General features: G+C 43.7%; 1 pseudogene; it reads right to left on the bottom strand.

Annotated features, from left to right (window-relative positions):
* Nucleotides 1-19,481: 19,481 nt before the first annotated feature.
* LOC126962809 (60S ribosomal protein L9-like) lies at nucleotides 19,482-20,062 on the bottom strand (annotated as a pseudogene).
* Nucleotides 20,063-24,649: the final 4,587 nt, after the last annotated feature.

Below are 24,649 nucleotides of genomic sequence, written 5' to 3'. Positions count from 1 at the left end.
AAGAGCCTTTGCCTCCCAGCCTGGCCTGGCCTCCCAGTGTCCTCTGCAGGATTGAGGGAGCTGCTTGGCAGATGCCAAGTTTAGTTCAGATCCTAACCACGGAGGGGAGAGGTGCACTGGGCGTCTCCACCCCACACCCAGGCCTCTAGGGCAGAACTCATTTGACCTTTATGATTGTGGATTTGGGGGCCTTCAGAGGCCATATTTCCACCTCTAGCACGTCAGCCTGGGGAGAGAGGGTCAGTGGTGAGCCAGGCCAGTAGGCAGCCACAGCTCAGGGCTGCACTCCTGTCCACTAAGCCCCTGCTTCCCAGGATCAGTTTGTGGAAAGAACCTAAAAAGTCAGGACACTCCTGTCCTGGAACACTCAACAGCTTCTCTGCCCCTCCCCATACTCACTTTTCCTGAGTTTGCTTTTCCCGAGTGACCTGATTGGCACCCCAGTGCCTACATGTTGTTGGAGACAAGGAAAGCGAGTGTCAGGGAGTTTGTCACCAGTGAGTGGGAAAGACGGGATCTGAACTCACGGTCAGCAACAAATCCCAGCTTTCCCGGTCATGCTGCACAAGCCGTCTCAGAGCAGGAGGGAAGAGGCCGCTCACCATGACTGGCTGCTTCTCAGCTGGGCCTGGAGTCTTAGGCTAGAACTAGAATTTGCAAGAGTCCCAGGACAAGAGCTGGGGAGAGGGTGGCAGAGCTGAGAGGGTTACCTCTGGGGCAATTTGAAAGGTTTCATGAAGGAGAGTACCTGAGCTAAATGTTGAAGGAGGCAAAGATTAAAAAGTAGAGATGTGGTGGATAGAGCAAGAGGGTTTGGGGAACAAAGAATGAGGGTGAGGCCACAGGGCTCATGCTGGGAGCAGCAAGGAGAATAGTTTGGTGAGTAGCAGGTGCCTGAGGGGTCATCATCAGACTCCACGGGGAAGGCATGTGGTGACAGGTCACTGAGGCCCTACATGTCAGTCAGACCAAGGAGCGGAGAGTTGCCCTTCAAGCCTCCGTGTCCACTTGTCCTCATCTGCAGGACATTGTAACTACCTTCCTTTTCGCTGGAGCCCCCACTTCCCAGTGCCCTGCTCTGGAGGGTGTCTGTGGAGTGCCTGGGGTGTCTGGCTCATGACTGCTCTTTCATGTCTGGCACGCACTGCCATTTGAGAACAGGATAGTTGCCACACTGCTGGGGCCAAAGCCACTGTCAGACCCTGGCTGAGCCCAGGCCCCTCAAGCTGCCTGCTCTCTAGCTGCCGGATCAGGAGCCATGCCCCTTTCTGTGCAGTGTGAAGAGGGCCCCTCCTTCTCACCCATGCCTTGCTCATGCCCTGAAGAGCTTCCATCTGCCTGCAGCTTCCCTTTGGCCATCTCAGGTTCATGAAAAAGGGGCTGGCCAGGAACTAGTCATCCCATCCTCCTAACTGCAGCTTAATGCCACCATACCCTTCTCTCCAGACATCCTTTCTGCCACTCCATATCACCAGTTAAGCCTGGCAGGACATGTCCAGGATGACCTGAAAACCCCCAGGCAGCCAAGGTAGCCCACAGCTAGGATACTGCCGAGTTTGGGGAGCAAGCGACAGGCCCTAGCAAGCCTTGAGCACAAGACAGCCATGGTCACAGACTATTTATCTGTGTATTTACTTTTTTAACAAGCAGCAAATTTATTTGGGGAGGGAGGGAAGTGAGCAGGATGGTCAGGGGTGTCATCAGGTTGAGATGTCGCCTGAGAAAGGCCCCAGTCCACCCCAGGGGAGCTCCAGCCCTGCAGAAGTGGCTCTCATGCACTGCCCTGATGGGGTGTTGGATGTCACCGTCCCGGGAAGAGGCAGGACTGTAGGCAAGGCTGCTTCCTTCAGTGGAGGGCAGCTTCCGATGGGTGGCCAGCAGAAGGGCTGGCTGGTGGCCGTCAGCCAGGAGCTCTCCCAGCACTGGGGGAAGCTCGTCCTTCAGGCCTGGTGGTCCCTGGTGGGGAATCCCAGCATCCACAGTCTACCCCTTGCTCTGCCAAACCCTGGCTTGGGAGGGTTTTGTGTTAGAAGGGGAGCCCAGTCAGGGAAGGCACAGGATGTGGACTTTGAGGAGTCCCTGCACGCAGGAGGCCCCTGTGTGTGGGCAGCCAGCTTGGACAGGCAGGTTGATGAGATCTCTGTGAAGTCTCTGGGAATTCGGTGGAGTTTCATGGGCCAGGTTTAAGATGAAATGTATTTTAAAGAACTTTTTATGATGGAAATAGCAGGAATATAAAAATTCCACTGGCTTGTTGGAACAGAGTGTCTACAAACCTTTTGCGAGGGCTTTTGTATTAGTCAAACAGTTTTACAGTCACAAGTGACTAAAATCCAACAGAATTAACTTAGGCCAAGGTGGAGGAATGGGCCAGGATGGGATGGTACAGGAAGGGAAGGGAAAGAGGGGAAGGGAGGAGAGGGGAGACAAAATTAAATCTGCCTCTCTCCCCCATCTCTGCCTACTCTCACATACTTGAAATGGAGGAGAACCCTGCAGCCTGGCCCCAGACTCTGAGGAGGGATTGTGCACTGAGCTCAGCCAGGGGGTCAGTAGAGCTGGGTCATGTGGCCACTGCTGCCTGGTCCTGGTGGAGGGTCCTGGCACTTAGCTTCCCCCACTCTCCTTCTCCCATCCAGCTGCTAGGATGAATGCAGATGAGGCCTGGGGCAGGGAATGGGGAAGGGCAGTAGCTGGGGGTTAGCAAAGTTTGAAGTCTGACCTAGGCTCTCACAGCTGGCCAGGGGCTGCCACAGGGCTCCAGAACAAGCACTGGTCCCCAGTCCTTACTACCAGCTTTTTTCAAAACCTAGTAGGATACTTGGGACATCGGGGCATAGGCAATCATGCCCTTCTTCTGAGTCATCAGCCTGGCAAGGCCCAGCATGGGTAAAGAGGGGTGTCAGGGGTTCACATGGCTACCTTGTAAGTTCCAGAACTCTAGGTCCACAGGAGCCCCTCAGTCCTGAGCCCACAGCAGGCAGCTCCAGACACAGGTGGCACAGGTGACATCAGTCACCTAGTCCGAGCACCACGGGCTTGCAGGCAGATGTGCTACGAAGCCCATGGTTGACCATTCTGTTTCTCAGCACTGTCTTTTTATTTATTTATTTATTTATTTATTTATTAATTATTTATTTATTTATTTATTTTTCTTTTTTGAGACGGAGTCTCACTCTGTCCCCCAGGCTGGAGTACAGTGGCGCGATCTCGGCTCACTGCAAGCTCTGCCTCCTGGGTTCACACCATTCTCCTGCCTCGGCCTCCCAAGTAGCTGGGACTACAGGCGCCTGCCACCACGCCCGGCTAATTTTTTATATTTTTAGTAGAGACGGGGTTTCACCATGTTAGCCAGGATGATCTCGATCTCCTGACCTCGTGATCTGCCCACCTCGGCCTCCCAAAGTGTCTCAGCACTGTCTTTAAAGGTCAGCGCAATACTTTCAGCACGCAAACACTACGCAGGAAAGAAGCTGGCATTGAACTTAGGCTTCCGGAGCATCTCTTATGGTCTGCACCCTCCTGGGAAACAGGCATATGTTATCTATGGTAATTGACACAAAGATACTACGAAACAGGTGATTTTACAACCATTTGTTAAATTAAGAAAGAAATCGGCTTAAGCAACATCAGTAACTCACCCAGTTCACCCAGTGAGTGGCCGGGATGAATCTGGGCTGTCTGGTTGGAGCCTGTGAGAGCTACACCACCTGCCTCTGTCAGGTGGCAGCTCCTCCTGCTGTGTTCTGGGGAAAGTGCTGGGGAAAGTCAATTAACAGCACTAGACCTGGCCTGCAAGCCAGCATCCTCACTTGCAAATAGGGCTGAGTGGAGTCTTTTGATGCAAAGATTAAGTATATGTGAAGGTGCCTTGTAAACTGTGAAGTGGCATGCACGTGGCACTCAGAGGTGTCAGGATACTTACCCTCTCAGCTGATCACTACACAGGACTATGAAGATGACAAGGGTAAGCCCCGCTTGCTTTACATTTATTTTAAAAGCCCCTCTAGCATGAGAGAATAAGGTGAACCGACGGCTCCTCATCCCACTCTCTGAATGCGGCTCATTTTTCATCTGCAGGCAGGCAGTTTTGCAAACAAGGTTCTGAACCTGAAGCTCAGAGGGTAAGCGAGACCTCATGCCCCCTGGGGCCTCTGCTTGCTCTATGTTGGTGCCCCAACGTCCAGGGATGCAAAGTACAGAGGACCTTTAGAGGCCACACCTTGAAGTGCTCATTCAATGGACCGAGGGATGAAAGTGAGGAGAGAGTTAGGGGAGCTGCGCGAAGTAAGTGCGGGCTGAAAATGGGATGTGACCCAGGACATCCAGGATGGTCAGATTTGGCAGGAGAACTGTGAAAACGAGGAAGCTGATCCCCAAACCCCACGCCCTTTTGAAAAATCAACCCTGGTGGGCGCAGTGGCAGAAGGACCTGAGTTTGTTACAAAGACCTCAGCAATCCTCTCACTCTCCTGACCTGTAAACACCAAGAGCCGAAGACAATGCAAGTGTCAGACGCTTCTCCACCCCCAATGAGGCCTGGGAAGCCCAAGTTGATTGGCTTTCTTTCCAGGAAGGCAGAGCCCAGACACACTTCAAGGTGGATATTTCTGTTTGTTTCCTCCTCAAGGAAAGCACAGCTGAAGAGCTCACATATTCCACACCCCCTTTTCAAGGCTCATTAATAAGGAGCCCAGGGCAAAATCATAAACATGGCAAACTCCACAACCCACCAAGGCCGGCAGAGCAGTGAGAGCTGCATTAATGGGGAATTTCAGTGAAATGCCGCCCAGCTCCTAAATTCATACCAGATGAGTTCCAGAAGATTAAAGTTATTACAATAAAGCCCTGGGGAATCAATCACGCTCTGCTTTGTAACCTTCTTGGTTTTCCGCATCATTCACACAGACCACTTTCTACAGGGCACTGGGGTTTTCCGTAGCTGGGCTGGACCCACAGGCCCCAAGAAAGCACTTCAGGTTAGAAAACCCAGCGAGAGGACAGGCTTGGTTCAGGCCAGTGGCTGGGGTCTGGCAAGTGGCTTGTTTAGTGACCAGTAACAATGGGGTGTGAGAGTCTGGGGTGAGGGGTGGGCTCCCTAATCCCAGGGCTGCCTGAGGCATGCCCCTGGGGGTGGTCACTGTTGCAATCTTGATAAAAAGCAGCCTGAAAGCTGGAAAGTGGCTTGGTAAAGAGTGGAACCGGCACAGTTCTCTTTGATACTGTTTTGATGTTTTCATTTTTTATCCTTTTTTTTCTCAAAGCGCCTCCCAGCCATTGAGGATCAATCTCAAGTCCTGTGTGCTCAACCAGGCTCCTGGTGAGCCAGTGATCCTGTGCCGTTCTCCCCCTGAGACCCCAGTGGCCACTCGCACTGTCCCTGAACTCCTGTCCCCAAGTGTGAACATGGTTCTCATTCTGCATTGCACTCCTGGGAGCAGACATCAACTCTCTCTGCCTCCACTTTCTATGAGAGTTACAGATGACAGAGGTGCAGAATAATCCACTAAAGAGTCTGCAACCTCTAAGGCCCAGACCTGCCCTGGGGTCTCTGCCCCGGCCTTCTGCTATGTCCCTCCAAACTCCAAGCTCTACAAAAGTCCCAAGTTTGTCCACATTTTGGTGTTCAAGCCCCAAAACCCTCTGCCCCATCCTGAATGCTCCTTCCTGCTTCGCGATATTGAGTGGGACGACCATCCATTCCCTTCAGAGAAGTCCCACGCTTAGCTTCAGAAATGTAGCTTGGTCCAGGGACAAAGCAAGATATTCACGAAGCTGACCGACACAGGTGCATTTCACACTTCTTACTTGTTTATTCTTATTTATGATAATATTTAACTTAGGATCAATTCTCAGCATTTGTGAGAGCTATCTGGAGTTTCTTTTTCTGTGCAACTTATTTTTTGGCTTTGATGGCAGAATTCTATTAGCTTTCCAAAGAATTATCTACAGACTCTCCCCTCCCCCAACATTCTTGCTCTTGGTCAGTTTAAACAGAATTCAGCATTTGAAAAACCCTATCCAGAAAACACCGGAGCCAGTGCCTTTGAGGGCTGTAGTTCTTTTACAACTGTTTGATTTGCCATTTAGGCATTGCTATCTCTTCTTGAGTCCATTTTGATCATTTGCATGTTCCTAGAAAATGGCATTTTATTCAGGTTTTCAGAGTTATTAATGTGTTTAAGTAATTCTGTTTTCTTCTTTTTCGGACTCTGGTCATTTGTGCTTTCTCATGCTCTGTTTCTTTGCCCCCTGCCTCCTTTCCTCCCTCCCTTTCTCTCTCCTTGCTTTCTTTTTCTTTTACTAGTTTTTGTTTTCCTTGACTGGGCTAATTAATATTTTGTTGTACTCCATTCTGTTTCATTCTGTTCCATTCTCTTCCCTCACCAAAAACATACCTTTCACATCATGGTCAATTGTACGAGGCTTTTCTGTCGTTACCGTGATTCTATTTTTAACATTCTTTTTAGAGACCTTAATCAAAAGAATTATCATGTAAAATTAGTTCATTTGTTTTTATTGGTTAATATTTTTCCTGAAAATATTAATGGCTATATATTTTTCTATGAGCACAGCTTTAATAGTATTCCAAATATTCTGAAAAGGAATATTGATTTTAAGGAAATTCCATGAGGGACTTTTAGTTTTTCTTTCACTAAAGTATTGTTTAGGGAAGAGCTTTTAAAATTTCAGAATTGTTCACTGTTATTATTGCCATGAGTAAACTTTTATTATGTATTCTTACTTTTCCTTTATTGATGATAAGAAGGTGGTTTTTGTTGTTTTTCTTTCTTCTTTTGAGTTTGAGGTTTTCTTTGTGAACAATAGAAAAGGATACACATTTTCTGTTCACAAGGCATGGGGACATATGTAAAATGTCATACATGTTTATATGAATATATATGTGTGTGTTATATATATGATCAATCTATTAATGGACTCATTTGGATTCTCTATGTTTCACTCTTCCTTAATTTCTTGACATACAGGATTGAGTGAGAGAGCTACAAAGCACAAAGTCTTCCAGTGATTTTGTGCTTTGTCAAATTTAATCCTTTTATTTATTCCAGGTTTTGTGACATTTATTAATGCTATAATGCTATGTAGTAAATAAAGGTTCTTGACAGCTATATCTTTAAATCAGTTGAGCAATAAACATTACAAAATATTTTATATTTTATGTTGAACACTTATATCAAATACAATATTTTTTATATTGAACACAGTTTCAATATTTTTTGGTCATGAATGTACCTGTGTATAATATTGACACCCAGCTTTCTATTTGTTTACATTTAATTGGAATATTTTTGCTCTTCATTCTGCTTTCAGTCTTTCTAAGTTCCTTTATTTTAATTTCATATTTTGTAGAATACAAGTAACCTGGAATTAGGTTATTTTGTTTTGGTCCTGACTGATGACCCTTCTCCTTTGGGTTAGGCTTATACACTCATATTTATTGCATAAAATATACACTGTAAGACGTAGCTTTGGCGTTTCCACTTGAAAGCTTCCTTGGTTTTTAATTTTTTTCTATCTTTTGAACTAGAATCTGTGTTCTGCCTCCTAAAAAACATCACCAGTAATTTAGAAGCAAGAATGTCAGTTTTTAAACCAAAATGTTGATTATATTTGCTTATACATTGTTGCATAACATTTGGCACCTTGGTGAGAATTCAGATTGGAAAATTGCCCATGGCTCTGAACTTCCTGTGATTTGACTTCAGTGTATTTTTTCCAATAGAGTCGCCTGTTGCCTATTACAATGAAGTTAGATGTCTCCTGACCTCAGCCCATCTGTCAAGTTAAAAACCCTGTTGGATAAAAAGTTTCTGCTTCAGTCTTGCTGCCCATGTCTGTGGGAGAAGCTACAACAGGGGATTTACTCTCCTGGCCCAAATCAGGTCCAGCTTCTGGACCTCCCTGCTCCATGCTGCAGGATACTGGACATTCAGGGTGCCTTTCTGTCAGCCCCACAACACAGCCCCACTGGGGTGGCTGACTTTGTGCTGACCTTGTGTCTCTGAGCTCAGTTTCAACTGGGGTGTATCTGAGGGTTAGTCTTCAGAGACCTTGGAATGAGGTAAGGCTTTCCTAGTTTCATGTAGGTGATTATTTTTCCTTTTGTCTATACTGAGTTATTTTGGTTCATTTGAGAAGTAACTGGGCAGGAGGCTTGTTGACATTTACTTGAAATGCCATCCTTTGTCACCTCTAAATCAATCTGTTCTCTTCTCCAGGATGGGATCTCTTTGAAACAAGAGTAGTTTCATTTTCAAGGTGGGGGCTCTAGCACCTAGCCCAGTGTGCGGCAGGCAGGGAGTGCTCAGGGCATGTTTGTGGGCACTTTTCTCAACAGTGTGCTGGGCTAAATGAGGGAGTGGAAGCCTCCGCTCTGCAGCAAAGACAAGACAATTACCATCAGCCTCTGAATTCCCATCACCATTGCCACCAGCTGGGCCATAGGCGCTTGTGCAGCCACATGGAATACCTCCTTTGTTAGAAGTACCCAGTTTGGACACTGTGACCCTTTGGCTAGCTTTCATTTTCATTGTATCTCTTCATGAATTTTTAGATTAAAAAAAACTTTATTTAATAAAAATAAAAATGTATTTCTTTAAAGCAAGCATTTAAAACATTTAGTGTGTATTTCTTCTGATATTGATTTTATTATTAAAAAAGACCAGAAATTCCTTGGAAAACATAATTAATGGCCAATATTGAGGATGGAAAGTTTAACTTTCACTGAAGAAGAACCATTTTCAAGTTCATATAGACAGTAAATTAGCCTCTGGAGCAATGACTCAAGAGCCCCAGCCATCTGGAGAAGTGGTTTCCATGTGAAAATTTACAGTTGCATGGTTTTATTTTAGTGCTTTCAGTTTGGTTTCTCTTGAGAAATTTCCTTCTTTTGGTGAAGTTATTTAAATTTGGACATGGCTTACATGGCCACCAGAATTCCAAATTCTCATTATAAGGGAGTCAATGCCTTGGCCATATGTTCATGATTCCTCCTGTTGCTAAAGTCTCCTGAGGAATAAATATTCATTTTTTTTCTAAAGGAAATTGCTATTCCAAATTTGATAAGAATACTTAGAGTTTCTATTTCAATAATTCTGACAACCCTGATGGAGGAATCACTTTATTTTCTCCCTCCCTCTTTTTCTTCATTGTCATGAGTGATCAATGAATGAATGAGTTTAAAGAAGTGAATGTTGCATCAGTAAGAAGATAATTATGTACATGTCTGTTTCTCTATTTGGTAATTTTTTATTGTTTAGAAGCAGAAGATGGATTAAAAAGATAAAAGCCATCAGTGTAATAGACAATATAAGGCATATTGTAGCTTGTCATTAATAAACATCCCACATCATGTAGGTTTTGCTTTGGTCAACAAACTTTTACCAAATATGCCTAGTGTTTTTGATGAAACTGCTTGACCACTATTGACTTGGAGGATTAGTGATAAAACTGAAAGATCAAGGAAATTATTTGGAGAATTCATTCTATGAGTGGACTTTTCTAGTAACAAAAGGAAGAACTGATTTTTGCACAAGCTATGGACAAATTATGTAGTTGTGGACACTGATTCCACACAATACACTGGAATTTAACCCAGTGGTTCTGCCCACTCTTTGCAGTGCTCATCCTTACCTTGCCTGCTTAGATTAAGTTGAAATAAATCTTTGCCTAGTCTGTTTCATCTGTTCTATTGACTTGTTACAGACACACACAAACACACAGACACATACATATGTGTGTGTATGTGTGTATATATATGTATATATATTTAGTGATTGCCCTAGGGTTTGAAATATACATTTTCAAATAATCTGAGTTTACCTTCAAATACTATTAAATCACTTCACGTCTAGTGCAGACAGCTTTCTTCCCAATTGTTGCTCCTATCTTTTGTGCCACTGTTGTCAATTATTTTACTTCTACATAAGTTATGAATATACAATCTATTGTTACTACTACTGTTTTAAATTTTTGGCTATCTTTTAGAGCAATTTAAAATAAGAAAAAAAGAGAATTTTACCTTCATTTTTTCAATTTCCAACACTCTTCATTTCTTTGTGTAGATACAATTTTCTAGCCAATACCATATTCCTTCTTCCTGAATAAGTCCCTTTAAAGATTTTTGTGGAGGGAATCAGCTAGGATGAATTATGTCTGTTTTCGTTTGCCTGTGAAAGTCTTTTTTTTTTTTTTGAGGATATTTTCACTGGCTATAGAATTCTGGACCAAGGGTTTTTTTCTTTCAACGTTTTAAATATATCACTCCATTGTTATTTTTTTCTGGCAAGAAAGTCTCTTGTAATTCTTACCCTTGTTTCTCCTTAGGTAATGTGTCATTTTTCTCTGCCTTCAAAATTTTTCTCTTGGCTTTTAGTTTTCAGAGATTTGAATATATGTCAAAGTGTATTTTGTTTGTTTCTTTTATGTTGTTTCCATATTTATCCTACTTTTGTCTCGTGAGTTTCTTGGATTTGTGGTCTGGTGTCTGTCATTAATTTTGGAAAATTTTTAGATGCTATTTCTTCAACTATTTCTTCTACTCCACTATCTTTCTCTTCTCCTAGGATTTTAACTACCTGTGTCTTAGAATATTTGATATTATCCACAGCTCTTGGATGTACTTTTAAAATTATTATTATTACACTTTAAGTTCTGGGTTACAGGTGCAGAATGTGCAATTTTGTTACATAGGTATACATGTGCCATGGTGGTTTGCTGCACCCATCAATCCGTCACCTACGTTAGGTATGTCTCCTAATGTTATCCCTCCCCTATTGTCCCACCCCCTAACAGGCTCTAGTGTGTGATGTTCCCCTCCCTGTGTCCATGTGTTCTCATTGTTCAACTCCCACTTATGAGTGAGAACATGCGGTGTTTGGTTTTCTGATCTTGTGATAGTCTGCTGAGAATGATGGTTTCTAGCTTCATCCATGTCCCTGCAAAGGACATAAACTCATCTTTTCTTATGGCTGCATACTATTCCATGGTGTATATGTGCCACATTTTCTTAATCCAGTCTATCATTGATGGACTTTTGGGTAGTTTCCAAGTCTTTGCTATTGCGAATAGTGCCACAATAAACATACATCTTACGTGTGTCTTTATCAGAGAATGATTTATAATCTTTTGTGTATATGCCCAGTAATGGGATTGCTGGGTCAAATGGTATTCCTGGTTCTAGATCCTTGAGGAATCGCCACACTGTCTTCCACAATGGTTGAACTAGTTTACACTCCCTCCAACAGTGTAAAAGCGTTCTTATTTTTCCACAACCTCTCCAGCATCTGTTGTTTCCTTTTTAATGATTACCATTCTAACTGGCATGAGATGGTATCGCATTGTGGTTTTGATTTGCATTTCTCTAATGATCAGTGATGATGAGCATTTTTTCATATGTATGTTGGCTACATAAGTATCTTCTTTTGAGAAGTGTCTGTTCGTATCCTTTACTCATTTTTTTGATGGGGTTGTTTGCTTTTTTCTTATAAGTTCTTTGTAGATTCTGGATATTAGCCTTTTGTCAGATGGATAGATTGCAACAATTTTCTCCCATTCTGTAGGTTGCCTGTTCACTCGGATGATAGTTTCTTTTGCTGCGCAGACATTCTTTAGTTGAATTAGATCCCATTTGTCAATTTTGGCTTTTGTTGCCATTGTTTTTGGTATTTGAGACATGAAGTCCTTGCCCAAGCCTATGTCCTGAATGGTATTGCTGAGGTTTTCTTCCAGGATTTTTATGATTTTAGGTCTTATTAAGGCTTTGATCCATCTTGAGTTAATTTTTGTATAAGGTGTAAGAAAGGGGTCCAGTTTCAGTTTTTTGCGTATGGCTAGCCAGTTTTCCCAATGCCATTTATTGAATAGGGGATCTTTTCCCCATTGCTTGTGTGTGTCATGTTTGTAAAAGATCAGATGGTGGTAGATGTGTGGTGTTATTTCTGAGGCCTCTGTTCTGTTCCATTGGTCTATATATCTGTTTTGGTACCAGTACCATGCTGTTTTCATTATTGTAGCCTTGTAGTATAGATTGAAGTCAGGTAGGGTGATGCCTCCAGCTTTGTTCTTCTTGCCCAGGATTGTCTTGGCTCTGCGGACTGTTTTTTGGTTCTATATGAAGTTTAAAGTACTTTTTTTCCAATTCTGTGAAGAAAGTCAGTAGTATTTTGATGGGGATAGCATTGAATCTATGAATTACTTTGGACAGTAAGGCCATTTTCACAATATTGATTCTGCCTATCCGTGAGCATGGAATGCTTTTCCATTTGTTTGTGTCCTCTCTTATTTCCTTGAGCAGTGGTTTGCAGTTCTCCTTGAAGAGGTCCTTCACATCTTTTGTAAGTTGTATTCCTAGGTATTTTATTCTTCTTATAGCAATTGTGAATGGGAGTTCACTCATGATTTGGCTCTCTGTTTTTGTGTATAGCAATGCTTGTGATTTTTGCACATTAATTTTGTATCCTGAGACTTTGCTGAAGTTGCTTATCAGCTTAAGGAGATTTTGAGCTGAGATGATGGCATTTTCTAAATATACAATCATGTCATCTGCAAACAGAGACAACTTGACTTCCTCTCTTCCTATCTGAGTACCCTTTATTGCTTTCTCTTGCCTGATTGCCCTGGCCAGAACTTCCAATATTATATTGAATAGAAGTGGTGAGAGAGGGCATCCTTGTGCTGGTTTTCAAAAAGAATGCTTCCAATTTGTGCCCATTCAGTATAATATTGGCTGTGGGTTTGTCGTAAATAACTTATTATTTTGAGATACATTCCATCAATACCTAGTTTGTTGTGAGTTTTTAGCATGAAAGGTTGTTTAATTTTGTCAAAGGCCTTTTCTGCATCTATTGAGATAATCATGTGGTTTTTGTCATTGGATCTGTTTATGTGATGGATTACATTTATTGATTTGTGTATGTTGAACCAGCCTTGCATCCCAGGGATGAAGCCAACTTGATCATGATGGATAAGTTTTTTTTTTTTTTTTTTTTTTTTTTTTTTTTTTTTTTTTTTTTGAGACAGAGTCTTGCTCTGTTGCCCAGGCTGGGGTGCAGTGGCCGGATCTCAGCTCACTGCAAGCTCCGCCTCCCGGGTTTAGACCATTCTCCTGCCTCAGCCTCCCGAGTAGCTGGGACTACAGGCGCCCGCCACCTCGCCCGGCTAGTTTTTTGTATTTTTTAGTAGAGACGGGGTTTCACCGTGTTAGCCAGGATGGTCTCGATCTCCTGACCTCGTGATCTGCCCGTCTTGGCCTCCCAAAGTGCTGGGATTACAGGCTTGAGCCACCACGCCCGGCCATGGATAAGTTTTTGATGTGCTGATGGATTCAGTTTGCCAGTATTTAATTGAGGATCAGGGACACTGGCCTAAAATTGTCTTTTTCTGTTATGTCTTTGCCAGGTTTTGGTATCAGGATGATGCTGGCCTCATAAAACGAGTTAGGGAGGATTCCCTCTTTTTCTATTGATTGGAATAGTTTCAGAAGGAATGGTACCAGCTCCTTTTTGTACAGCTGGTAGAATTCTGCTGTGAATCCATCTGGCCCTGGACTTTTTTTGGTTTGTAGGTACTAATTATTGCCTCAATTTCGGAGGCTGTTATTGGCCTATTCAGAGATTCAACTTCTTCCTGGTTTAGTTTTGGGAGGGTGTATGTGTCCAGGAATTTATCCATTTCTTCTAGATTTTCTAGTTTATTTGCATAGAGGTGTTTATAGTATTCTCTGATGGTAGTTTATATTTCTGTGGGATCAGCAGTGATATCCCATTTATCATTTTTTATTGCATCAATTTGATTCTTCTCTCTTTTCTTCTTTATTAGTCTTGCAAGTTGTCTGTCAATTTTGTTGATCTTTTCAAAAAACCAACTCCTAGATTCACTGATTTTTTGAAGGGTTTTCTTGTGTCTCTATCTCCTTCAGTTCTGCTCTGATCTTAGTTATTTCTTGTCTTCTGCTAGCTTTTGAATTTGTTTGCTCTTGCTTCTCTAGTTGTTCTAATTGTGATGTTAAGGTGTCAGTTTTAGATCTTTCCTGCTTTCTCTTGTGGGCATTTAGTGCTATAAATTTCCCTCTACACACTGCTTTAATTGTGTCCCAGAGATTCTGGTACATTGTGTCTTTGTTCTCACTGGTTTCAAAGAACAACTTTATTTCTACCTTCATTTTGTTATTTACCCAGTAATCATTCAGGAGTAGGTTGTTCAGTTTCCATGTAGTTGTGCATTTTTGATTTTCTTAATCCTGAGTTCTAATTTGATTGCACTGTGATATGAGAGACAGTTTGTTGTGATTTCTGTTCTTTTACATTTGCTGAAGAGTGTTTTACTTCCAACTATGTGGTGAATTTTGGAATAAGTGCGATGTGGTGTTGAGAAGAATGCATATTCTGTTGATTTGGGGTGTAGAGTTCTGTAAATGTCAATTAGGTCTACTTGGTCCAGAGCTGAGTTCAAGTCCTGGATATCCTTGTTAAGTTTCTGTCTCTTTGATCTGTCTAATATTGACAGTGGGGTGTTAAAATCTCCCATTAGTATTGTGTGGGAGTCTAAATCTCTTTTTAGGTCTCTAAGGACTTGCTTTATGAATCTAGGTGCTCCTGTTTTGGGTGCATATATATTTAGGATGGTTAGCTCTTCTTGTTGCATTGATCCCTTTACCATGATGTAATAGCCTTTTTTGTCTCTTTTGATCTCTGTTGGTTTAAAGTCTGTTTTATCAGAGACCAGGATTGCAACCCCTGCTTTTTGTTTTGCTTTATATTTGCTTGGTAGATCTTCCTCCATCCCTTTATTTTGAGTCTATGTGTGTCTTTACATGTGAGATGGGTCTCCTGAATACAGCACACTGATGGGTCTTGACTCTTTATCCAATTTTCCAGTCTGCTTCTTTTAATTAGAACATTTAGCTCATTTACATTTAAGGTTAATATTGTTATGTGTGAACTTGATCCTGTCATTATGATGTTAGCTGGTTATTTTGCTCGTTAGTTGATGCAGTTGCTTCCTAGCATCGATGTTCTTTACATTTTGGCATGCTTTTGTAGTGGTTGGTACTGGTTGTTCCTTTCCATGTTTAGGACTTCCTTCAGGAGCTTTTGTGGGGAAGGCCTGGTGGTGACAAAATTTCTCAACATTTGCTTCTCTGTAAAGGATTTTATTTCTCCTTCACTTATGAAACTTTGTTTGGCTGGATATGAAATTCTGGGTTGAAAATTCTTTTCTTTAAGATTGTTGAATATTGGCCCCCACTCTCTTCTGGCTTGTAGAGTTTCTGCCTAGAGATCCTCTGTTAGTCTGATGGGCTTCCCTTTGTGGGTAATCTGACCTTTTTCTCTGGGTACCCTTGACATTTTTTCCTTCATTTCAACTTTGGTGAATCTGACAATTATGTGTCTTAGAGTTGCTCTTCCTGAGGAGTATCTTTGTGGCATTCTCTGTATTTCCTGAATTTGAATGTTGGCCTGCCTTGCTAGGTTGGGGATGTTTTCCAGTATAATATCCTGCAGAGTGTTTTCCAACTTGGTTCCATTCTCCCCATCACTTTCAGGTACACAAATCAGACATAGATTTGGTCTTTTCACATAGTCCCATATTTCTTGGAGGCTTTGTTCATTTCTTTTTACTCTTTTTTCTCTAAACTTCTCTTCTCACTTCATTTCATTCATTAGTTCTTCGATCACTGATAAGCTTTCTTCCAGTTGATTGAGTCGGAGATGTTTGATTGTCTGAAGTCTTCTTCTCTCAACTTGTCAAAGTCATTCTCCGTCCAACTTTGTTCCATTGCTGGTGAGGAGCTGTGTTCCTTTGGATGGGGAGAGGCGCTCTGATTTTTAGAATTTCCAGCTTTTCTGTACTGCTTTTTCCCCATCTTTGTGGTTTTATCTACCTTTGGTCTTTGATGATGTTGACATACAGATGGGGTTTTGGTGTGGATGTCCTTTCTGTTTGTTATTTTTCCTTCTAACAGTCAGGACTCCCAGCTGCAGGTCTGTTAGAGTTTACTCAAGGTCCACTCCAGACCCTGTTTGCCTGGGTATCAGCAGTGGAGGCTGCAGAAGAGTGAATATTGCTAAACAGCAAATGTCGCTGTCTGATCGTTCCTCTGGAAGCTTTGGCTCAGAGGTGCACCTGGCTGTATGAGATGTGAGGTGTCAATCTGCCCCTAGTGGGGGATGTCTCCCAGGTAGGCTACTCGGGAGTCAGGGACCCACTTGAGCAGACAGTCTGTCCATTCTCAGATCTCAAACTCTGTGCTGAGAAAACCACTACTCTCTTCAAAGCTGTCAAACAGGGACATTTACATCTGCAGAGGTTTCTGCTGCCTTTTGTTTGGCTATGCCCTGTCCGCAGAGGTGGAGTCTACAGAGGCAGGCAGGCCTCCGTGAGCTATGGTGGGCTCCACCCAGTTCAAGCTTCTCGTCTGCTTTGTTTACCTACTGCAGCCTCAGCAATGGTGGGCACCCCTCCCCCAGCCTCGCTGCCACCCTGCAGTTAGATCTGACTGCTGTACTAGCAATGAGGGAGGCTTCGTGGGTGTGGAACCCTCTGAGCCAGGCATGGGATATAATCTCCTGGTGTGCCATTTGCTAAGACCCTTGGTAAAGTGCAGTATTAGGGTGGGAGTGACCCAATTTTCCAGGTGTTGTGTGTCACGGTTTCCCTTGGCTGGGAAAGGGAATTCCCTTCCCCCTTGTGCTTCCTGGGTAAGACAATGCCTCACCCTGCTTTGGCTCTTACTTGTTGGGCTGCATCCACTGTCCTGCACCCACTGTCCGACACACCCCAGTGAGATGAACCTGGTACCTCAGTTGGAAATGCAGAATTCACCCATTTTCTGTGTCACTCATGTTGGGAGCTGGAGGCTCGAGCTGTTCCTATTCGGCCATCTTGGCATGGATCTCTTAGCTAATTTCTGTTGCTGTATTTTCAGATTCACTGATTCTTTTCTCAGCTGTGTCATATCCACTGAAGAGCATGTTGAGACATTCTTCATCTATGTTGCTGTATTTTTTGTCTTTTCTGTTTCTATTTGATTGTAGGATGTCTGCCTCTCTTCAGAAATTACCCATCTGCTTCTGCATGTTGAACCTTTCACGGGAGAACCTCTAAGGTATTGATCACAGTCATTTCCCATCTCCTGTCTGACAGTTCCAACCTTGGTGCCATGTCAGATTCTGGTTAGGATGCCTGCCTTGTCTCCTGGACTGAGCTGTGAGTTCTTCTTGTGTTTCACATGCCTCCTGTTTTTGTTATTGTAGTGTTGTTGGAAGTTGAACATCTTATGGGGGTGGTGGGTATGGAAGTAATTTTTTTTTACACTGAACATGAGCATGCCTTTTCTTCAGCATGGAGGGTTGTGTTAATGCTGTTACCACTTTGGTTGAATTTGAAATTTGTTGTGCTCTGGTTACCCTCAGAGCCAGAGAGTTCCAATTCCTCTGGTTATACCTTGTGTTTAGGGTGTGAACTACTTTTCCAGAGGGTTTTCCCCACTTCCTGTATTCTGCCTGGCTTAGGAGTCTGGCTGGGTGGTTTTGGGTTTTCTCTTTGTGTTGCTGCCTATGAAGAATCAGTTGTTGCAGTTCTCCCAGCTAGGCGCCACTGCCACATGTGCCTGATGTCTGTTAGCATGGTACTGGGGGAAGGGAGAAGGGTACCTCAGACGTTCTGAGTAGGCCTGGACTCAGGCAGGCTCAGTGCAGCAGATACTTTCCTAAGTGCCCTGTACCTGTTCCAGCTCTGGTGAGGGGTCTCACATGTATCCCTGCCTTCCCCAGGCATGCACATTTCCTTTAATATTCCCTTGCCCCAGCTGCGGTGGGTTTCCACCCATGCCCCCAGGAAGCAGGGTGCATTGCTCTTCCTCTGAAGATTAAGGCTGCTGTTCCCTTCTCTAAGCAGGATGGGGAGGGAGCTGTCTCAACATTCTCAGTGATCTTCCCTAGAAGTGGATTTTGGGCTTCATGGAGGAAAATCTTGCAAGAGGTGCTAATGCCCCCGAATCTCCATCCCCTTCAGGTGTCCTCCTTCTCATGTTAGTCATGCAAAAGTTGTGAGATTCAAAATAGAGTCACTTGTGTCAAATCCTGACCTAAACTGTGGGTGCAGTGAAGAGGATGAGGGGAGATAGCCTGAAGTGAGGTTGGAGAAAGGGCCAGAAGCTAGGTCGTGCAAAGCCATGGGGGCCAAAGGAAGGAACTGGTGCCATGCTAAGGGAGCCAGTGGAGGAACTGGAATTTGGCACTTCCTTGCTCTTATTTACTTTTAAAGGAGGCTAGTCTGAAAGTTTGGGAGAGGGTGAGTGGGCAACATGGTTTATAAGGTCCCTACTCAACCCCAAATCCCATGACCCTGTCCCATGTCTATATCTAGTGCAGGATAATGAGTTTCTGCTTCCATCTCTCTCAAAATACTACTTATCCTTTACAACAGAGCTGGGGAAGGCCATGAAGGGAGGACTCTCGCCCGTAATTTAACTGATAACAGTAGCTATCACAAAAAGTTATTGCAAACCACAGCTTACTACGTGAGTCACACAAGGACAGAGAGCTGCAGATACAAAACTCCTGCCTGACACACTGTCTTATAAGCCCAACCCCAAACTGCAAGGGCTTAAACCAAACTCCAAGAGCACAAATCCTATCTAACAACCACTGACAACAATCAGAACTCTCCGGCTCTTGTAAAAAGCCAATAAACTTTCTTCTTTTTGGCGTCCACAAGAAACCATTTTGTTTTTCCTTCCAACTTTTAGGTTCAAGGGATTCACGTGCAGGCTTATTACATGGGTAAATTGCGTGATGCTGGGGTTTGGTGTACAAATTATTTCATTACCCAGGTAGTGAGAATAGTACCTGACTAGTAGTTTTAGATCCTCATTCTTTTCCCATCTTCCACGATCCAGTAGGCCCCAGTGTGTACTGTTCTCTTCCTTATGTCCACGTGTACTCAATATTTAACTCCTACATGAGAACATGTGGTGTTTGATTTTCTTTTCCTGCATTAATTCTCTCAGGATATTGATCTTTAGTTGCATCTATGTTGCTGCAATAAACATGATCTCATTCTTTTTTTTAAGGCTATGTAGTATTTCATGGTGTATATGTACCACATTTTCTTTATCCAGTTCACCACTGATGGACACCTAAGTTGATTCCATGTCTTTGTTATTGTGAGTAGTGCTGTGACGAACATATGCATATGTGTCTTTATGGTACAATGACTTATATTATTTTGGGTATATACTCAGTAATATACCCAGAGGATTCCTTGTATTCCAAGGACTATAAGTTGTTCTACCATAAAGACACACATGCATATGTTAAAATGGGTCAAATGGTAGTTCTGTTGTTGTTGTTGTTTTCCCCAAATCAATAGGTCCTTTATTGCACCATTTGAATATCACAAGTAGGTCTTAGGAGTCATCCAGCATCTTGTTTCTGTAGCTGGACAACTCTTAGGTCTTATTCATCAGCATGCTGAACAGTTCCTTTTTCAGAGACATAGATACCATCCAAAAATGTCCTCATATGCTTGTATTTCACTGTTGTGGCTTGCTGAATCAAAGCCGCTGAATTTGAAACAAGCTCAATGTCATTTCCTTCAAGGATTAATTCATCTTTCTGAGTCTGACATACTGAACAAGCAACACCTGGTCTCATCCAAACCCTGTGTATGTATTTTTCACCCAAGAAATTTCGGATTTCAACAAAAGACCCATTCTCCTGGATAACGACATTGATGGGGAAGTGAGCATACACAGACCTCATCTTGTAATGGAAGCCCAGTATAACACCTTTGATCATATTCTGTACATGACTACAAATAGTCCTAACCATAGCCAGTTCCTTTCTGTTACCTCACCGTTTGTCAACCTAGAGCCTCTTTTTTTCCTTTCCAAGAAGACTGAGTTCTACATTGATGTGATTGAAGCCCATCTGCAGGGTTCCTCTGGGGCCTTTCACAATAACTGTTCATCACTTCAGAGTAATTACATTTTCTGGAATGTCGACAGTCTGATTGCTGAGAATGGTCTTCATTCTTGCAGTAGACATGGCAACTAAAGAGGTAGTTCTGTTTTAAGTTCTTAGAGAAATCTCCAAACTGATTTCCACAGTGACTGAACTAATTTACATTCCCACCAGCAGTGTGTAAGCATTCCCTTTTCTCTGTAACCTTGCCAGCATTTGTTATTTTTTGGCTCTTTGATAACAACCATTCTGACTGGCATGAGATGGTATTTTATTGTGGTTTTGACTGCATTTCTCTAATGATTAGTGATGTTGAGCATTTTTTTCATATGCTTGTTGGCCACGTGTATATCTAATCTTCTTTTGAAAAGTGCCTGTTCATGTCTTTTGCCCACTATTTAATGAGGTTGCTTTTGCTTGTTGATTTAAGTTCCTTTTAGATTTTGGCTATTAGACCTTTGTCAGACGCTTAGTTTGCAAATATTTTCTCCCATTCTGTAGGCTGTCTGTTTACTCTGTTGATAGTTTAGTTTGCTGTGCAGATTCTCTTTAGTTTAATTAGGTTCCACTTGTCAATTTTTGTTTTTGTTGCAATTGCTTTTGGAGTCTTCATGAAATCTTTGCCAGGGTCTATGTCCAGAATGGTATTTCCTAGGTTTTCTTCCAGGGTTTTTATAGTCTTAGATTTCACGTTTAATTTTTTAAGCCATCTTGAACTTTTTTTTCAAAACAACTTGTATAATCACCTCTTTCCCTAGTAACACCCTAACATTTTCCTTTGTTCTTCAGACATACCAGAGGCCACCCTGGTCTGTGTGTATGTCCTGAATTGCAATCCCACTTCTTGTTTATTATTCCCAAATAAAACCTTTCAACTTAGAGATTTATCTCTTTATATTTTTTATGTTGACAATTAATTCATTTAAAAATTTTAGCTGAATCTTCTTACCAGTTTATACGGCACATGGTGGTGTCTGCCTAGGTAAACAAACACTCAAATCCTGTTTCTTTTGGCATGACGCTGTGTCTGCCTGGATTTGGGGTTAGTTGGTTGACCTGTGACCTCAGTACTCTGATGGGTTCAAGAAAAGTCATGATTGTGCAATTTGTCTAGCTTTTTTTTCTGGTTGTAAGAGGGATACATTGTTCTAACCCTCTACATTTTCTGAGCTGACACAGGAAGCCCTTTCCTCAGGTCTAAACACATAGAAAGCAAGATTTTCTCAGATATTTGTGCCAGAACTACTGCTTCCCTCTTTTTCCTGGAGAGAAGACATATGCAAACGGATTTGCAAGGCTCTGCTCTTGTTTTGAAAAACACATCTGCACATGTCCGTGCTTGCCAGAAACCTCAAATTATTCAGCCAGTCTCCTGAGCACTGTAGCTTTCCCATTTTGGAAAAGCCTTTGGAAAATAGGAGTGAAGATTGAGTTGTGTTTCAACCAGGGTTTCTGTACTCCAACCAGAGGCGTGCTGACTGGAAGAATCATTATGGAAAGGATGGAGCTGAGGCAGAAACTGAGCCGGCCATTGGGATGTCAGGGCTGGCCATGGAGGATTGTGTGAGGCCTGGGGCTGCGGCCGGGCTCCCGGCTCGCCAGCAGGGTTCTGGTAATAGTGGCTTGAGAAAGGAAGTGAAAGCTTCCCTTTTTAAGCTACGTTGTAAACTCCCTTAGCAAAGTTGTTTATAGGAAGTGGTAGAACAAATATTATTTAAGGAACAGTGTAGGGAGATTAGGACTCTGTCCAGCCAAGGCATTTAATCTCACCTGAGGGAAGTCAATATGTCCAGCTGCTGAAGAATGTAAAATAGGCCAGCTCAGAAAGGGCCCGCAGGCTGTTTGCCTAATGCTGTCCTCAAGAGAAGGGTGGAAAATGCCCTCCTTCTAGGACCAGGGAGAGCAGAAAGTGGGGAGCACAGGAGGGTAGTTTGGGGATCATCTCACACACTCCTCCTGTGACTTTGCTAAAGCTTTGTTAATAAACCACCACAAATGGGATGGCTTAAACAACAGAAAATTATCATTGCCCAGTGCTGGAGGCGGGAAGTTTGAAAATGAGGTGTTGGCAGGGTTGGTTCCTTCTGAGAGCTATGAGCAGGGATCCGCTCCAGGTCTCCTCCCTTGGCTTGTAGACGGCTATTTCCTCTCTGTGTCTTTTCACAGGGTCTTCTATCTGTGAGTGTTTTTCTCTGTACCCCAATTTCCCCTTTTCAAAAGGACTCTAGCCATATTGGCATACTGGCTTTGTGGCCCACCCTACTCCAGTAAGGCTTCATGTTAACTGATTAATTTACAAAGATCCTTCTTCCAAATAAGGCCAAATGCTGAGGGCTGGGGGTTAAGACTTCAATACGTGGATTTGGGAGGGACAGAGTTCATCCCACATGATTCCTTATTTTAAAGAAGGCATGTTGAGACTCAGGAGGAAAGAGAAGTGGAATGGAGCATTTAACAGCAGATATTTATGAAGGGTAACCATGTGACACTGTCTGGTGCTAAGGCCATCATCAAGTCTAAGCTGCCTCCTGCTTTCCCAGAGTCTCATCTTAGTGAGGAGATGAAGACCATCCACGGAAAGGGAAGGCAACTCCAGGGAGAGACAGGTATTTTGAAAATCATAAAAGAGGCCAACGACCTCAAGCTTGAGGTCACCTGCACGTGTGTTGCAGAGGAGGTCCTTGAACCAGGCTTGCTGGGACTCAGTAAATCCTGGATTGTGGGAAGGAGATAGCCACAGAGCCACCTGGCAGGAAAGTGCTCCAGAGACGGGGGCATCTTGTGCGAAGGCCCTGAGGTAGGAACATGCTTGGTGAGTATGAGAAAAGGAAGAAGGCCAGTGTGGCTGCAGTGATGTGGACAAGGGAACATGGATTGAGGTGAGGTTGGAGAAAGGGCCCAGAACCAGGTCACACAGGCCTGTAGGGCCTGAGGGAAGGGGACAGTGGAGGGACTGGAATTTGGTACTCACTTACCTTTGTTTACTTTTAAAGAAGGCCACTCTGAAGGTTGGGGGGAAGGATGGGTGGACAGAGTGTTCCATAAGGTCCCTTCTAGACCCCAAACCACCTGACTTTATCCCATCTCTATATCCAATGCAGTGTAATGGGCATTTAGCCTCTTCTGCTTCCATTTCTCAACATACTACCTCTCCTTAGGTCTCCTTTAGGCCCAGGATAAATGCCACAGTGCTGCTGAGCTGACTCGGAGACCCAGTTGGAGACTGGGTCCTTTCTCCACTGTCTCTGAGCACTCAGCTGGTTTTGGGGTTCTGGGCAGGCTCCTCTTCCCCAGAAGCAGACACCTTAGGGCAGAGCTCAGTCTACCACCAGACCTTGCTGGGCGCTTCACTGGTAAAGGGCAGGGACAGTGTTTGAGGAGAAGAGGAAAGGAGAAAGGAGGGATGGAAGCAAAAAGAAGAAAGGAAGGAAGGAAGGTAATAAGGAAGGAAGTAGAGTACTTATTAATCCAATACTTTGGTCATATTGCAAGCTTAAGTTAGCACGGCAAGCATCTGTGAATGTGTGTGTGTGTGTGTGCGCATGCACATACACACAAAGTTTGCGGTGGTGTCCTGCCTTGCCAGGCAGTACACTTGGTGTTTCAGTGACTCTCAGGTGGGATACAGAGACAGGGCAGGACAGAGATGAAGAACCAGCCTGGATCCCAGCTCCACCAAGCACCAACTACACGATCCTGGACAGGTGACAGGGTGCTTACGTCCACCATGGGGACGATACCCTTGCTTGCCTTCTTGGGTTGCTGTGGCAATAGATACAGGTGCTCAGGAAGTATCAGCTCCTATTGGCTGCGTCCCATCAAACAACTTGCATGCTAAGGTGAGTATCATCTTGAGCCTCTTTTCTTGATTCTACTTTAAAGAGCAGACATTACCATGTTTTCCCATGATGTCCCAGAGGCCTAAAGGCTGAGTATGAACACAAGCCCTTGAAGATCTTTCTTCTTTCCCAGCAAACCTCGTGTGGACTGCTTTCTCTTGGTTGGATGAATGCAACAAGTCAATTCTCTCCATTGTCCTTTTTTCCCACAGCCTGGAAGGGAGGAGCTCAGAGCTGCATCTTTGTGCTGTAGCTTAAGAATGGTGTTGCACAGAGCTGGCACTCTGGAACCAGCCTGCTCCGAGGGGGAATCCTGGCTCTGTTGCTTGCTGGAAAGCTATTGAACCTCTCAGAGCCCTGGTCTCCTCTCCATGATGCCTCCCTCATGGGAGTATTAAGTGAGATAATGAAGGGGGTTCAAAGAGGAGCACTTCAGCCTTTTGTCCTCCTCCCATCCCACTTGCAAATTATCCCCACAGTGAGCCATGTGATGCTGGGGGTGTCAGAGCCCTCGGGAATTCTGGGAGGAGAAACAAGTTGGGACTCACTGAGGTATTGTTGGCATACAGAGTCATTCTTTTTTTTTTTTTTTTTTTTTTTGAGACGGAGTCTCGCTGTCGCCCAGGCTGGAATGCAGTGGCCGGATCTCAGCTCACTGCAAGCTCCGCCTCCCGGGTTCACGCCATTCTCCTGCCTCAGCCTCCTGAGTAGCTGGGACTACAGGCAGAGTCATTCTTGGTAGCACCGCGGGCGGGTATCAGTTCCTTGCTCCACTGAAGGGCGTGGCACATAGCACAGAAGGGAGAGAGGTTTGTTCTCTTC

The sequence above is a fragment of the Macaca thibetana genome, chromosome 9 (genome assembly GCF_024542745.1).
Source record: "Macaca thibetana thibetana isolate TM-01 chromosome 9, ASM2454274v1, whole genome shotgun sequence".
Classification (NCBI taxonomy): domain Eukaryota; kingdom Metazoa; phylum Chordata; class Mammalia; order Primates; family Cercopithecidae; genus Macaca; species Macaca thibetana.
The sequence above is the reverse complement of the archived record's forward strand: the minus strand, read 5'-3'. Positions and strand labels throughout refer to the sequence as shown.